The sequence below is a fragment of the Triturus cristatus genome, chromosome 10, assembly GCF_964204655.1.
Source record: "Triturus cristatus chromosome 10, aTriCri1.1, whole genome shotgun sequence".
In the NCBI taxonomy this organism is placed as follows: Eukaryota; Metazoa; Chordata; class Amphibia; order Caudata; family Salamandridae; genus Triturus; species Triturus cristatus.
In genome coordinates, this window is record NC_140593.1 from 529,580,387 (window position 1) to 529,593,670 (window position 13,284).

At 39.6% G+C, this 13,284-nt stretch overlaps 1 protein-coding gene and 1 long non-coding RNA gene across 2 annotated transcripts in view; both read right to left on the reverse strand.

Moving 5' to 3' along the window:
- Positions 1–13,284, reverse strand: part of DPP6 (dipeptidyl peptidase like 6) — a 2,129,336-nt gene that overhangs the window by 1,932,406 nt on the left and 183,646 nt on the right. The gene's annotated exons all lie outside the window — the stretch shown is intronic.
- The window catches only part of LOC146789686 (uncharacterized), a 188,608-nt gene continuing 183,061 nt past the window's right edge, over positions 7,738–13,284 (reverse strand). Inside the window, exon 2 of the long non-coding RNA XR_014970142.1 lies at positions 7,738–8,112. This is a non-coding gene — a long non-coding RNA (uncharacterized LOC146789686). The remainder of the gene's footprint in view (positions 8,113–13,284) is intronic.

Here is a 13,284-nt window from a genome sequence, read left to right on the forward strand (position 1 = left end):
ATTCGATGTTGGCTTGGGACACAGCCGACGCAGGTTGTGGACGTGGTGCCAGTGGAATTGGCGCCGGGGAAGGCGTAACAACGTCGACCGGAGCCGGTGCACCAGGAGTCGATGGACTCAAAAAACAAATTCAACAAAAGTCGAAAAAAAGTCAGTCAAAAAGTGACGGACGTACCCTTCCCTGCGGATCTGCGCTCGCTGGCTGGAAAAAAGAAAGAACTGATGTCAGCGTGCGAGGGCGGTGTCTATGTAGCTTCCACAATGTCGCCCCAGCGACCACGATGCCGATGACGAATGCGGAGTCAACCGACGCCACCTTCTGATGCGCAGGGGTACTGCTGACGAAAAACGTCTCGGATCCAGTCGGACGCCGGGGGGGTAATTCTAAGGAGAGGAGTCTATAACTAACTGTTTCTTTCAGAGTTTTGATTTGAGATGAATTCCAAAGTCTGAGTGTAAGGAATTGGGTTGTTGGTTCACTGGAGTGTGAGCCTTAGTTAAGGAGCAACCACTATCCTCATCAGGGTTCTCGTCCGGGTGGGGGCACAAGCCACCATTATATAAACCTGTGCTCTACCCTCTGGTAGTTTGGCACAGAGTAGTGAGGCATAAGTTAGAGGCTATTTATGAAATATTTGTGCAACACTTCAAATAGTAATAAAGTAAAAATATCACAAAAAAAGGATCCACCACCAATTTAGAAAGATAGAGCTTTCTTACATAAATAAAACAAGACCAAATTCACAAAAACCCAATCAGTAGAACCAGAGATATGCAACTTAAAAATTGTAGGGAACATAGCTCCAAAAAGCTCAAAGTGCCAAATGTGGATATCTGGTGGTGCAGAACCAGGACAAAGTCACATGTTCAGGCTAACTATGATGGAGCATGGGCCAGCTTCAGGGACCCAGTTATGTCAGGTGAACAAAGTACCTTAAATCCTGGTTTACAGAGCATTGCAAGGAGATGTGACAAAGATGCGTCACACAGCAGAAGCGATGCATCGGTTCCAAGATGTGGCGAGGCTGTGATGCAAGGGTCCACTTAGTTGTTGAGGATCCCATCAACAAGGTTTTGGATGTGAAGTCCAGCATCAAGGATGGGGCCCGCAGTCGGGGTAATGCGTCAGTTCCGAAGAGCATGAGGAGTCCGGCGTCATTGTTGAGGCTGTCGTGATGAGGGATGCTAGGGCCTGCCCAGAGAATATATCGCTCAGAGGTGGTTCTGATAAGGCTGTGGAGGCCACGCGGGTCTTTGAAACTGGTACAATCCACACAGCAGTGGCAATATGTCGGTCCTGCTTGGGTTTGTGCCGCACAGTGGAGTAGAAGCGTCGGTTTTCGCTGGATCCACAGAGGCTGGCAGAGTACCTTAAGCCCACTTCTAAGAATCTAGGACTGGGATGGCATGACATGGCAGGGTAGACTCAAAGATGAGTTTCCAGGTGCAAGGTTGTTGGAAGACTGTTGAGTCCATGAGGCTTCAGATCAGGCAGCCAGCCTACTTGACCCTAGAGGCACTCTGGATTCTGGGTTTAAGAGAAGCAGGTCCAGTCCTTTTCATCTAAGCAAGAGGGCAGCAGGCCTTCAGAGCAGCAGTCCAGCAAAGTGGCAGTCCTTTCAGCAGCATAGCAGTCCTTCTTCCTAATAGAGTATCACCAGGTCCTGAAGTGTACTGAAGTGGTGCTGTCTGAGGTCCAGTATATATACCAAGTTGTGCCTTTGAAGTGGGGAGAAGCTTCTAGAGGCAGGACATTTAAGTGCACAGATGCCCTGCCTTCCTGGCTTCAGACTAACAACAGGGGGTATGCAGCCCTATGTATGGACATACCCTATTCAAGTGTAAGTAGGGCTGGGTCCAGCTCCTCCCTGTCTTCCTGCCAGTGCTGGCCCATCCAGTCACACTTAAGCGCCCCATTGTGTGTAGCTGTCTAAGAGGAATACACTAAGCCTGTCCACTATATCAAGTCATGTGACCCAGAGACAGGCTATTTGCACCACATGACTAAGGCAAGAAAATAGCTACTTTCTATAAGTGGCATTTTCAAAATTGTAATTTAAAATCAGACTTCACCATAACTTAGGATTTAAATTGTGAGCACAGAAACACTAAACATGAACTAGTTACCAGTTTCCATTTGAAAATTACACTTATAAATATATGATACAGTAACTCTAATGTTATCCTATTGGAGAGGTAGGACTTGCAGTAGTGAAAAATGAATTTGAGAGTTTTTCACTGCCAGGACATGTAAAACTTAAAAGTACATGCCCAACCTTTTAAATACAAAGCATCTTGGCCTCCAGGCTGTCCAGGTCCTGCCCTGGGGTGAAATATATGTATTAAAAAAGAAGGTTTGGGCCTGGCAAAAGGTTTATTTTGGGCAGTTTAAAGGGGCAGTTTAAAACTGCACACACAGACTGAAATGGCAGGCCTGAGACACATTTAAAGGGTTACTTAAGTGGGTGGCACAATTGGTGCTGCAGGCCTACTAGAAACATTAAATTTAAAGGACCTGGGTACAGGTAGTGACACTTTACTAGGGACTTACAAGTTAATTAAATACGCCAATTGGCTATAGGCCAACCTAACATGTTGTAAGGAGAGAGCACAAACACTTTAGCACTGGTTAGCAGTGGTAAGGAGCACAGAGTCGTAAGGCTAGCAAAAAGAAGTCCGAAAAACAAGAGATCTGAAGGCAAAACGTTACGGGGAGAACCACTTAAAGGATGCCAGGTGTAACACTGAGCTTATCTATCTTCACGCAACTCTAGCAAACCGCTGCATTCACTAACACTATGAAGGACAGTTTAGGCAGACTTTGGGACCTGAAGCTATGCAATTGTTCACTTAAAATATGCAAAGCAAATACACCAAATGATTTACCATAGGTTATCTTTCTGAAACAAATTATACACAAACTCCACATACGTATGTTAATAAAACCTAGCAGTTTGGATTGAAGACTAACCAAGTGGTTGTTAGCACAAGTAGAATCCGCTCACTTTGAGCAACTCACTCAATATATTCTACTTCCTAACTTAGAGCTAGGTGCATGCAATATACTCTGCCATAAATACTGCACACCTGAAAACATTTGTTTTAAATATTGTTCTAAATTGTAGTGGCCAAAATGTAAATAGGAAAATAGTAACTTAACTCACAGACGTGCAACATGTCTATCAATTTATATTGATAGGAAAAGGGTATTATTCAAGTTAAGTGAGATAAGTTATAATTGTATTTGAGTTTCTAAGAGCATTATCTTCAGTGTCCAAAAAAGAATCAAGTGGGGGATTTATTTTTTTATCTCTATAGATATGGCACATCTCTCCTTGATGCAAGCTGCCACTGCAGGAGTGGCACATGGAGTGTTGTGTGGCCGCTGGCTCCAAAATTCCAACAATCTCCAGTCAAGAAGATGCACATGCACGCAAACTGGTTTTATTTTGCTTTATTAAGCGAAATCCAGCCCCTGTGGCACGTTTTGGCACCAAGCTTTGTTCACACATGGGGTGGGCTATGTTATCCATGCCATACACATATTGAGTAATTGGAAAACAGAAAACGTCATAATAGGACCAGTAAACACAATTGTCAATTGACTGCAAATTCAACCGCCATCTTTAAATACAACGAAGCTAAATAAGTGTGTATTATACATTCAGATAAAGAAATTCCTTGTACAATTAATGAACAATTAATGAACAATGTAAAGCAAATAAATCAAAAAAATATATGCATAAATGTTAGAATCAATTCACAATGTTAACCAGCAAAGGCAGTCCGAATAGAGCGATGGGTGCCTGGTTTCATCTATACGAGTTGCAATCAAAGAAATATGCAACATGAAATATGCTGCATTCCAATGTGGGTTTCCTTCAACCACTGACAAAATGTATGGCAAATCTAATCTGACTAGAGAGTGGGCTGTTAACCTAGCCATAAGAATCAGGAATTACATCAAAGCATGTTATTTGGAGACTATTTACCCAGTGCTAGAGAAAAAAGCAACAAATTAATAAAAGGTATGGGGTTGCCGATCGTATAGTTCTTCAGTAAGGTAAGCAAGGGCCTTCCAGATTGCCAGTAATACTGCAAGTTAAGCACAACCAGTGCACCCCTCTCATGGACCCAGAAGGAACTGCTATACATCATTGCTTTAAATGTTCCATCTCTGCATATTTTTATGTTTGCATTTTCCCTGCTTTCTTTGCACCTAGAACAACTACTGTTGATCAGTGCATCCGTCAAATACCCATCCCAAAAAATGTGTACTTTCTTGCTATGATTCGGTAGCAGAATGAAATTCAAAAAAGTGGTATTAAGACAGATACAAGCATGCACAGCATTAACGATATACTTCAATTGCAACAAACGTTAACCAAATTCAACTTCACTTTTCTGGTAGTATTTAATCTTATACTATATTCTTCATCAAATAATCATCAGCAAAATGATTTTCAATACATTGTACATGTCACTTTTACAATCATAAGATGTGTTAAACAGTTCGATTTCCAAATTATAAATGCTTGAGAGTCTTCGCCCAATGCATTTCGGGACGGAAAGGTCCCTTCGTCAGGGACAACACCTGTCAAAAAACATATATTTGCATAATGTCAACTTTAAGAGCTACTACGTGGTATAGTTACACAACAGTACTAATGTTAAATAAGAGAGTTAGTAAGTCACCCTCAGAGTATATCCTGTTCCGTGTCTTAGTAAACGTCACCCTTCCATAGTCGTAAATCAACCATACTCAATAGTCCTATGGTCTTCCATCACCGTACCCCAAGTGCCAAACACCTTTTTAACATTGAAGTACACTCACGTATATATAATCCTCAAGCAGCCTGAACATTAAAAACCTCCGAGCCGGTCTTGCTCAACCTGTGTATACAAGGTGGAACATCTGAATCTTATTCCTAAAATATGCAAGTAAATAATAAATATCCCTCTCATTACCCGTTGACAAGAACATACCTGTGAGCATTTAGAATCATGAAAAATCTCCTGGTGTGTCTATACCATTATCGTGCCATCAGTGACCGCCAATTCTGAAGAGCTGTAAACCGAAGTAACCGCCACAGGGTAATGTGTAACTCCTCTCGTATCTATGACGATACATATAACTCAATTACCAAAATATAAAACTCAGTGGGGTGACAAAGCATCCCCAATATCCCCAATGTTATCTCCCCAAAGCCTTGCCTGGTAAACTCGCTAACGGTCTGCTGCTTACTCCAACACGGTGATTCCACCCTACACCTACTACCGGTTCATAAGCTATATGCGCAAGTTGTGTGTTCTTGCGAGACCACCCATCGTCAAAATCACCACCGCCATCTTAGAGTGTCAAATATCAAATGCTTAAAAACAAACAGCATTCCACGTATCAAAGGTAGACCGCCGATACAAAACCGCTGTCAATGAACGCTCAAGTAGTTAATCACGTGAGATGCCACTTGTAATAATAATCTTGTAACACCACAGTACTCTCAACAGTACATTAACATAGTGTATTATCACATACATTGAATGTTGTAACTCGAGTGAAGATCAGATCTTGCAGTATGTGATAATACACTATGTAAATGTACTGTCAAACATGATATAATCGCATACAGCTCGAGAGTACTGTGGTGTTACAAGAGAATAATTACAACTGACATCTCACGTGACTAACTACTTGAGTGTTCATTGACAGTGGTTTTGTATCGACGGTCTACCTTTGATACGCGGAATGCTGTTTATTTGTTTTTAAGCATTTGATATTTGACACTCTAAGATGGCGGCGGCGATTTTGAGGATGGGTGGTCTCGCGAGAACACGCAACTTGCGCGTGTATCTTATGAACCGGTAGAAGGCGTAGGGTGGAATCACCGTGTTGGAGTAAGCAGCAGACCCTTATCGAGTTTACCAGGCAAGGCATTGGGGAGATAACATTGGGGATATTGGGGATGCTTCATCGCCCCACGGAGTTTTATGTTTTGGTAATTGAGTTAGATGTATCGTCATAGATACGAGAGGAGTTACACATTACCCTGTGGCGGTTGCTTCGGTTTACAGCTCTTCAGCATTGGCGGTCCCTGATGGCACGATAATGGTATAGACACACCAGGAGATTTTTCATGATTCTGAATGCTCACAGGTACGTTCTTGTCAACGGATAATGAGAGGGATATTTATTATGTACTTGCATATTTTAGGAATACGATTCAGATGTTCCATCTTGTATACAAAGGTTGAGCAAGACCGGCTCGGAGATTTTTAATGTTCAGGCTGCTTGAAGATTATATATACATGAGTGTACTTCAAGGTTAAAAAGGTGTTTGGCACTTGGGGTACGGTGATGGAAGACCATAGGACTATTGAGTATGGTTGATTTACGTCTATGGAAGGGTGACTTTTACAAAGACACGGAACTGGATTTACTCTGAGGGTGACTTACTAACTCTCCTATTTAACATTAGTACTGTTGTGTAAGTATACCACATAGTAGCTCTTGAAGTGGACATAATACATATATATGGTTTTTGACAGGTGTTGCCCCTGACGAAGGGACCTTTTCGTCCCGAAATGCATTGGGCGAAGACTCTCAAGCATTTATAATTTGGAAATCGAACTGTTTAACACATCTTATGATTGTAAAAGTGACATGTACAATGTATTGAAAATCATTTTGCTGATGATTATTTGATGAAGAATATAGTATGAGATATTACCAGAAAAGTCAAGTTGACCTTGGTTAATGTTTGTTGCAATTGAAGTATATCGTTAATGCTGTGCATGCTTGTGTCCAAGTCATTCATCGCTTGTCCTCTTTTCTCATATGTATTACGTGCTTGGCAGGCATAAGACAAGCATTGCACGCCAATGTTTAAGGCAGAGTAATAAGATTCATTTTAAAGTTTGATGTAAGAATAGATGGGCTGAATTCCCCCCTATTATATTAAGACAGATACAACATCAGAATAATCTAAGCATTTCATGTTGATTTTGAAGGCAGGGGGCATTTTATAATTTTAACAATGGTATCAAAGCAGTCACAGCATTCATCACGTAAGAATAAGGGTAACATTTAGTGCTTGGTGGGCCAGTGACACCAGGTGGTTAAACACCTCTTCCTTCATTGTGGCCAGCTTGACAAAATCTAAATGTCTATGCCAGGGTGTAAATTCAAAGATTTTGGCGAAATATGATCCACAGCAAGGACTCAACCTATCACACTGGGTTACTAATGGCTGCCTTCATCCACCATTTGAACTAGTTTGAAGCACCATGAGTGCAGAAGATTTGAAATAATGGTACTGCACTTCTGTCCAACTGTATATCACTACATTAGAAGTAGTGCACATTAATATTGTCTTTTTGATGACTTTACTTTGTAGAAACATACACATTCTTTTCTCATGATTCTTTCTATATTCTTAAACAGCAGAAGGAAACATGACCGGTACAGTGCTCCATAGCCTTTTGTGTAGGTTTACGCTATGGAAATACCACATACATACATACTTACATTCAAGTAGTCTCCAAAGAATCTTAGGATAGCTGATAGCCCTTCTCCTTAATTGCGACCGTAAATGTAAATATTTTTGTGAATCTCTGACAAATTACTACAATCTCACAGGTTAATTGCTAATTCTGGTTACATTTGCCAGTGTGAGCAAAGTACTAGTTAACCTCCCACATTTCTAATTTGAAAGGCTACAAAAAAGGAAGCAAATAGGATGTGTTAACAGATCTTTATGTGCACTTATTCAATGCAAGTTCTATTGAATTAAATTATCACGCATGAAATCAGCTCAATTTCCCAGCTTGAGACAGCTAGATGAATCAGAAGGATGAACTCTCTTGACAAAGTCTTGTTATCAGTCATTGTAATAAGAGGATCTTGAAGCTGGTTCCCATTTCCTTCATATCTTATTCAGTTGCTGTGTCCGTTTCACTCATTTGATGAATATAATAAGAGGATATTTCATAGTTCACAGAAATGTAGTCCACTTCAAGTTTCATAGTACCAGCATGTATTTATTCCCAACTGTTGGAGGAGTCGGTGTCTGCAATGAGCATGCAGTGAGGGACCAAAGTCTGGCTCAGCAGGCACTGTAAAGAGAATAAGAAGAAAATGGGGAACAGCTTGACATCTATCCCTCTATCCAACTTTTTAAATCAATTCAACCTAGGTCTACCAGTTCGGCAAAGATGTAATATGAGGAAAATCTTTCACACACATGCAAAATGGTAAGTATGAACTGATTTTCCCAAACCCTGAAACTGTTTGCATGCACTGCATTTACCTGAAGCAATATATTATCACCAAAAGAAGAGTTATTACAATTGTAAGAGTGATCAGCTAAGCTGTCCTTTATTTCCTGTAATACATATTTCTGTAAGACTAACTGACACAATCTCCTTCAAACTGGTAATCTTTTAGCGACATAAGTTCTATTACATATATAGCATCATTCTTGATTACAATTAGCTGGGAAGTTGCCAGGACAGCAACCTTATTTTTCAGTTAAATTCTGTTGATTTCTCAATAGAATAAATTCATATCGGTTTCTCTCACACTCAACCTGTTGTCCTCAGTTTCTACCACAGATGGGACATTAAACAGTGAAACAAGTCTTGATCTTGGCAGCACAGCTTTGCAGTTTGAATGAATAGGAAACTATTCAGATGAATAGTCCCCTTTTTAGCAATCAGTAGTTCACTAGAAAGAACTGGAAGAGCCTTTCCAGCAATTATCATGGGATAGCAAAGCTGAGGTGTGTTTATAAACATCCCCAAGTGCTGGCCATACCAGGGTAAGCGGAGACAAAATTAATTTATTCCACCTATCCCCATCCTGCCACATTGGTGAATATCAATGTTTGTGAGTAGTAGGAGTTTTTTTTTTTTACATTTTTCCACTTAATCCTCACGAAAATATGCACCAAATATGGCAAAATGGGCCTCCTGTATGGTGTGTTCAGACGACCAGTGCGATTCTATCAAGGAAGCCAATCTCACTTACATTATAAAATGGGTTTTCTAGCTATTGAGATGTGAATGCTGCCTCTGTAATAACTATGTCCTTATTCAATCTGACTTTAATAAAATATTATTCAAGTGGAACAGATTGTAGAGCAGTGGTGGCCTAAACCACTGCTCTTCTGTAAATCTTTTGCATAAAACATACATTTTTAGCATGACAGTCTCTAGAACACATTCTTCCCTCCCTGAAACCTCATTGATCCCACACAATACAAAATCCAAAAATAAATATGGAACCCAACAAAGAAGGATAGAGTATCAGCTAAATCGTCAAATGTAAAGTTATGATTTTACATATGGCTGCCAATTTATAAAACTACAAGGTATGTGAGCTTAAATATCTCTGGTAAGTGTTGTGGATAAACAGGATATATAAGGCGTTAAATCCAATCACATATTATTTCATTGAAAGAGGAGTATCCTTGTTTCTCTAACTCCTGGCAACCTATATAATAGGGAATGTAGGAAATCCCATAAAAACAGTGTTTATTACATATTGTTTGACACATTATTACAATTTTGGCAAATATGAGAATCACTCTGAATACATTGTTAATGTGGACACGTTACCTCTAATGCTCTATCGAACTTATGTATGTGCCATTAACTCGATCAATTAAGTTTAGTCAGATAAAGAAAAAAGAAACAACACAGCATAAATAGACAAAACCAGAATGAAGAAAATGTATAAAAATTAGTTAAAGTTATTCTTTAGGACAGCTCACATTTACTGTCAGTCTGACACTTCCATACATAAACCTCTAAGGTAAAGTCAGAATTGCTAAAATCTCAGTGAATAAATACAGGGATCAGAGGGCAACATGTCAAAGTTAAGCCCAAGAGAAATAAATTTAAAGTACAAATTAAGATTTAAGATGAAGGAAGAGCAAGGGGGGCAGCAAGTCAGGCTAACATAAGATCATAGGTGAGAAGCCTACAGTGAATAAGCCCCCCTACTCCCCAGAGCGTAGTTCAATAATGTTCCCAAATTAATGTCATCTAATTGTTTTATTATTTGTTAACCACTTTTCATGTCCTATAGAGTTATAAAATTTGCTCGATCAGAAATGTACCAGTGGATACTGACAATTTCAAAATAATGTAATTACCTGAGGTGAACAGCAAGTATATGCACCAATTACATCCCTCTCTTAACCTATCCATATAACATGCTTTACATTTTGGGAGAAGTATCCGACTAGTGCCACAATCAGTGCTCTATTTCCCAATATCTTTAAAAAAGATATCAGCTCAAGACCACTTTCCTACTATTTGTGAATCCATTTCAATGGGGTTGTTCATTAGCCATCTGGGCTTTCAGTCACTACCAAGTATCAAGGCCTCTGAAAAGTGTTATGTAGAGTACACCATTCTTTTTGTCCTCATCTTAGTTTGTAGTCTCTGTTAAAATGGAATCCAGTCAGATGAAACAATGGCTTATTCTCATACTTTACACACAGGTTCAACCAACACAATCGAGAATTTATTCACAGTACAAGTTTCTTTGGCACAATTTTACCACAGTGAACCTGATCGAAAATTCATTTCGAAATTCATGTACATTCGATTTTAAAGTTAGAAATGAGTGCATAGCATAGAAAACGCGCGCAAACAAATGACATTTGCCAATATTTCTAGATCAAGTCAAATCATAAAATAATTCATTCAAACAGGCCATTGGTACAATGAAACTACATCACACAATGTTCACCCACATATATGATGGAAACATTTCCATGAGAAAATCTTAGTGCACTGATCCGAAAGTATTTAGTGAGGTTCAATTCATGATTGTTTCTGACAGAACTTAGAGGCTCCAACTTTATGCACTTTAAGGTGAAAAGGTAATTCAGATGCTAGAGGTAACTATATGAGAGCTCTGCATTTGATTATCATCAGGAATTCTTTCTCTGGCTATGTGCATATGGTGCATTAGTCCGCCACAGACTTTAGTGTTTAAATAGCTCTTGAAATAAAAAAGTTGATAATCTAATATTTCTTTAATAAGATTCATAATACATTTTTATTTATTAACATAAACATGATTTTCATTACACTAGTTTCAATTGATTCTCAAGGTATAAATTAAATTCAATGTATTACAGGCTATAAGAATTCAGTCATCAGGAAAATATGCCACCTTCTTTTGAGTTAAATCTGTTGGTACAGTAAAAATGAAAACCATACACGTTTCTATGGTTTCATGCTGCATTTGTAAGCTGCACCATGCACATTTAGTCAATGAACAATTTCTTGATGATACCAAATTGATTTCATACTTTTGTGCTGGTAATAAACTTGAGAGAGTATACTGAAATTATTTGGAAAGAAGTTATATAATAGACTGCTAAATCATTAATGAACAAGTACCAAACAAACATATAACCTTCTAAAGGCACAAACATGACAAACACTACACACCTCAACATTGGGAAATAAAGTATATCTAACAGAAGACTAAGATGTAGTTAAATACCTCTCAAACCAACACTGTGTAGGGACCAGAAATAATTTTTGAATAAGGGGTGTTAGATTACTCTTTAAATGTTCAATGGACAATTAAAAAGGAACGATTACCAATACAATTGGAAAAAGCCAGCTGAAGGAACTTAAAAAAAATGATAAACATGAACAAGAAATTCAAGACAAAAAAATGTGTAAATGTAAGAAATTGGATTATTAATTTAAATGGATGGACGTTGACCACAAATAATAATGCCTCAACCTTTTTCAGGTAAACAAAGTTTAAATAAATTGAACCGTAGTTCAACCCACTGGTAGGTAAGGCAATGAGCAGACAGTATTAACTTAGGAAAATGTGTAATATATATAGCAGTAACAGATAGTTAAAATGTAAAGCTATAGGGGCATGGCTGAGGAGCCTAAGAAGGTGGCTGTGCTTTGAGAGAGATCTGCACCAGTCACTTAATAATCTGACACAAAGCACATTGAGGGACAAGATGAGAGCTGCAGTAGCCGATAACTGTCCCACCTGGTGGCCTGCTGAGGAGGCAAACGCACAGGGAGCCTGTGGCCACCCTGAAAGGAATGCAGCAGTCGGTGCAGGAAAGCCGAGCAATATCAGCCACCTGGTGGCACGAGGCAGGACAGGAGGCCAGCGCGAAGTAACTGATTGCCAGTCAGACCCGGCAACAGCAGCAGATCAGAAGTGGCACACAGGGAGGATCAAGAATTGTCATCACGGGGGTGGCAAGCAAACCACGAGGGAAGCAGCTGTAGAGGACTGCCAGCACCTGTGCTGGAGGAACTGTTTAAGGAAGTGAGGACTCCGATAGACCAGGAAGGGGTGCTTCAGAGTATTGATGCCAGTCCAGACCTGGGATGAGTGCAGGAGGTTGGTTGTGGTCACCCTTCTCTCTTCATGTCCTGGAAGGAGGGAGCCATCCGAAATTCCTACATAGACCTCGATGGGAATATTTCAGATATATTTTTTAAACATTCAACTTCACTAATGAATTGGATTTTCAATAAGCATTAAAAATACTGTTTGAATAACTCTCGCAACTTGTACCAAACTAGAGATAGAGATATAAGATATTTCTGAACTTTAGTTTTTCTCAAAAGTCAGCTATAGCCCTTTACAGTGAAAACAGCTTAAGGGGGAGAGGTGGTTAGGGTGAGGGGGGTAGTCACTGTAGGTGCATGCCAACATTAAATGTTTTTACATACCAATTTAAAATACTAGGCACCATACCTTGTAGGCTACTAGGCCTAATTAATGGTGGCTATTTACTGGTCAAAATAGGGTTGTTATTTTTAAATGTTCACCTGCAGGTTTAAAAGCTGGAGGAGTCGGGCTACAGTGGTAGGCCTGAAGCCATGTTTCCCTTGTCAGTCTAGAGGATGGCACAACATTTACTGTAGTTCACAGGTGACAGTTAACTTCCACATGCCACCTGTGTATTTCCTCAACCATATACTATGGCCTACTTTTAAGATAAACATGCCAATTAGTAGTTAGGCAATTTTACCATGTTTTAGGGGTTAACAGCACATGGACGGGGGACTGGACAGCTGTGCCCCAATGAGTTCCAAAACCAGCAGCATCAATCTAAAAAATATGGGGGTAACCACACAAAAAAAGAGGCACTTTCTCACTGTGAATATGTAAGAGATACATGTGATTATCAAACTGCCTGCCTGCAATAATAACCTTCTAAAACAAAAAAAAAACCAACTAGACAAAGATGATGCCAGCAATATTCTTGACTATCATTA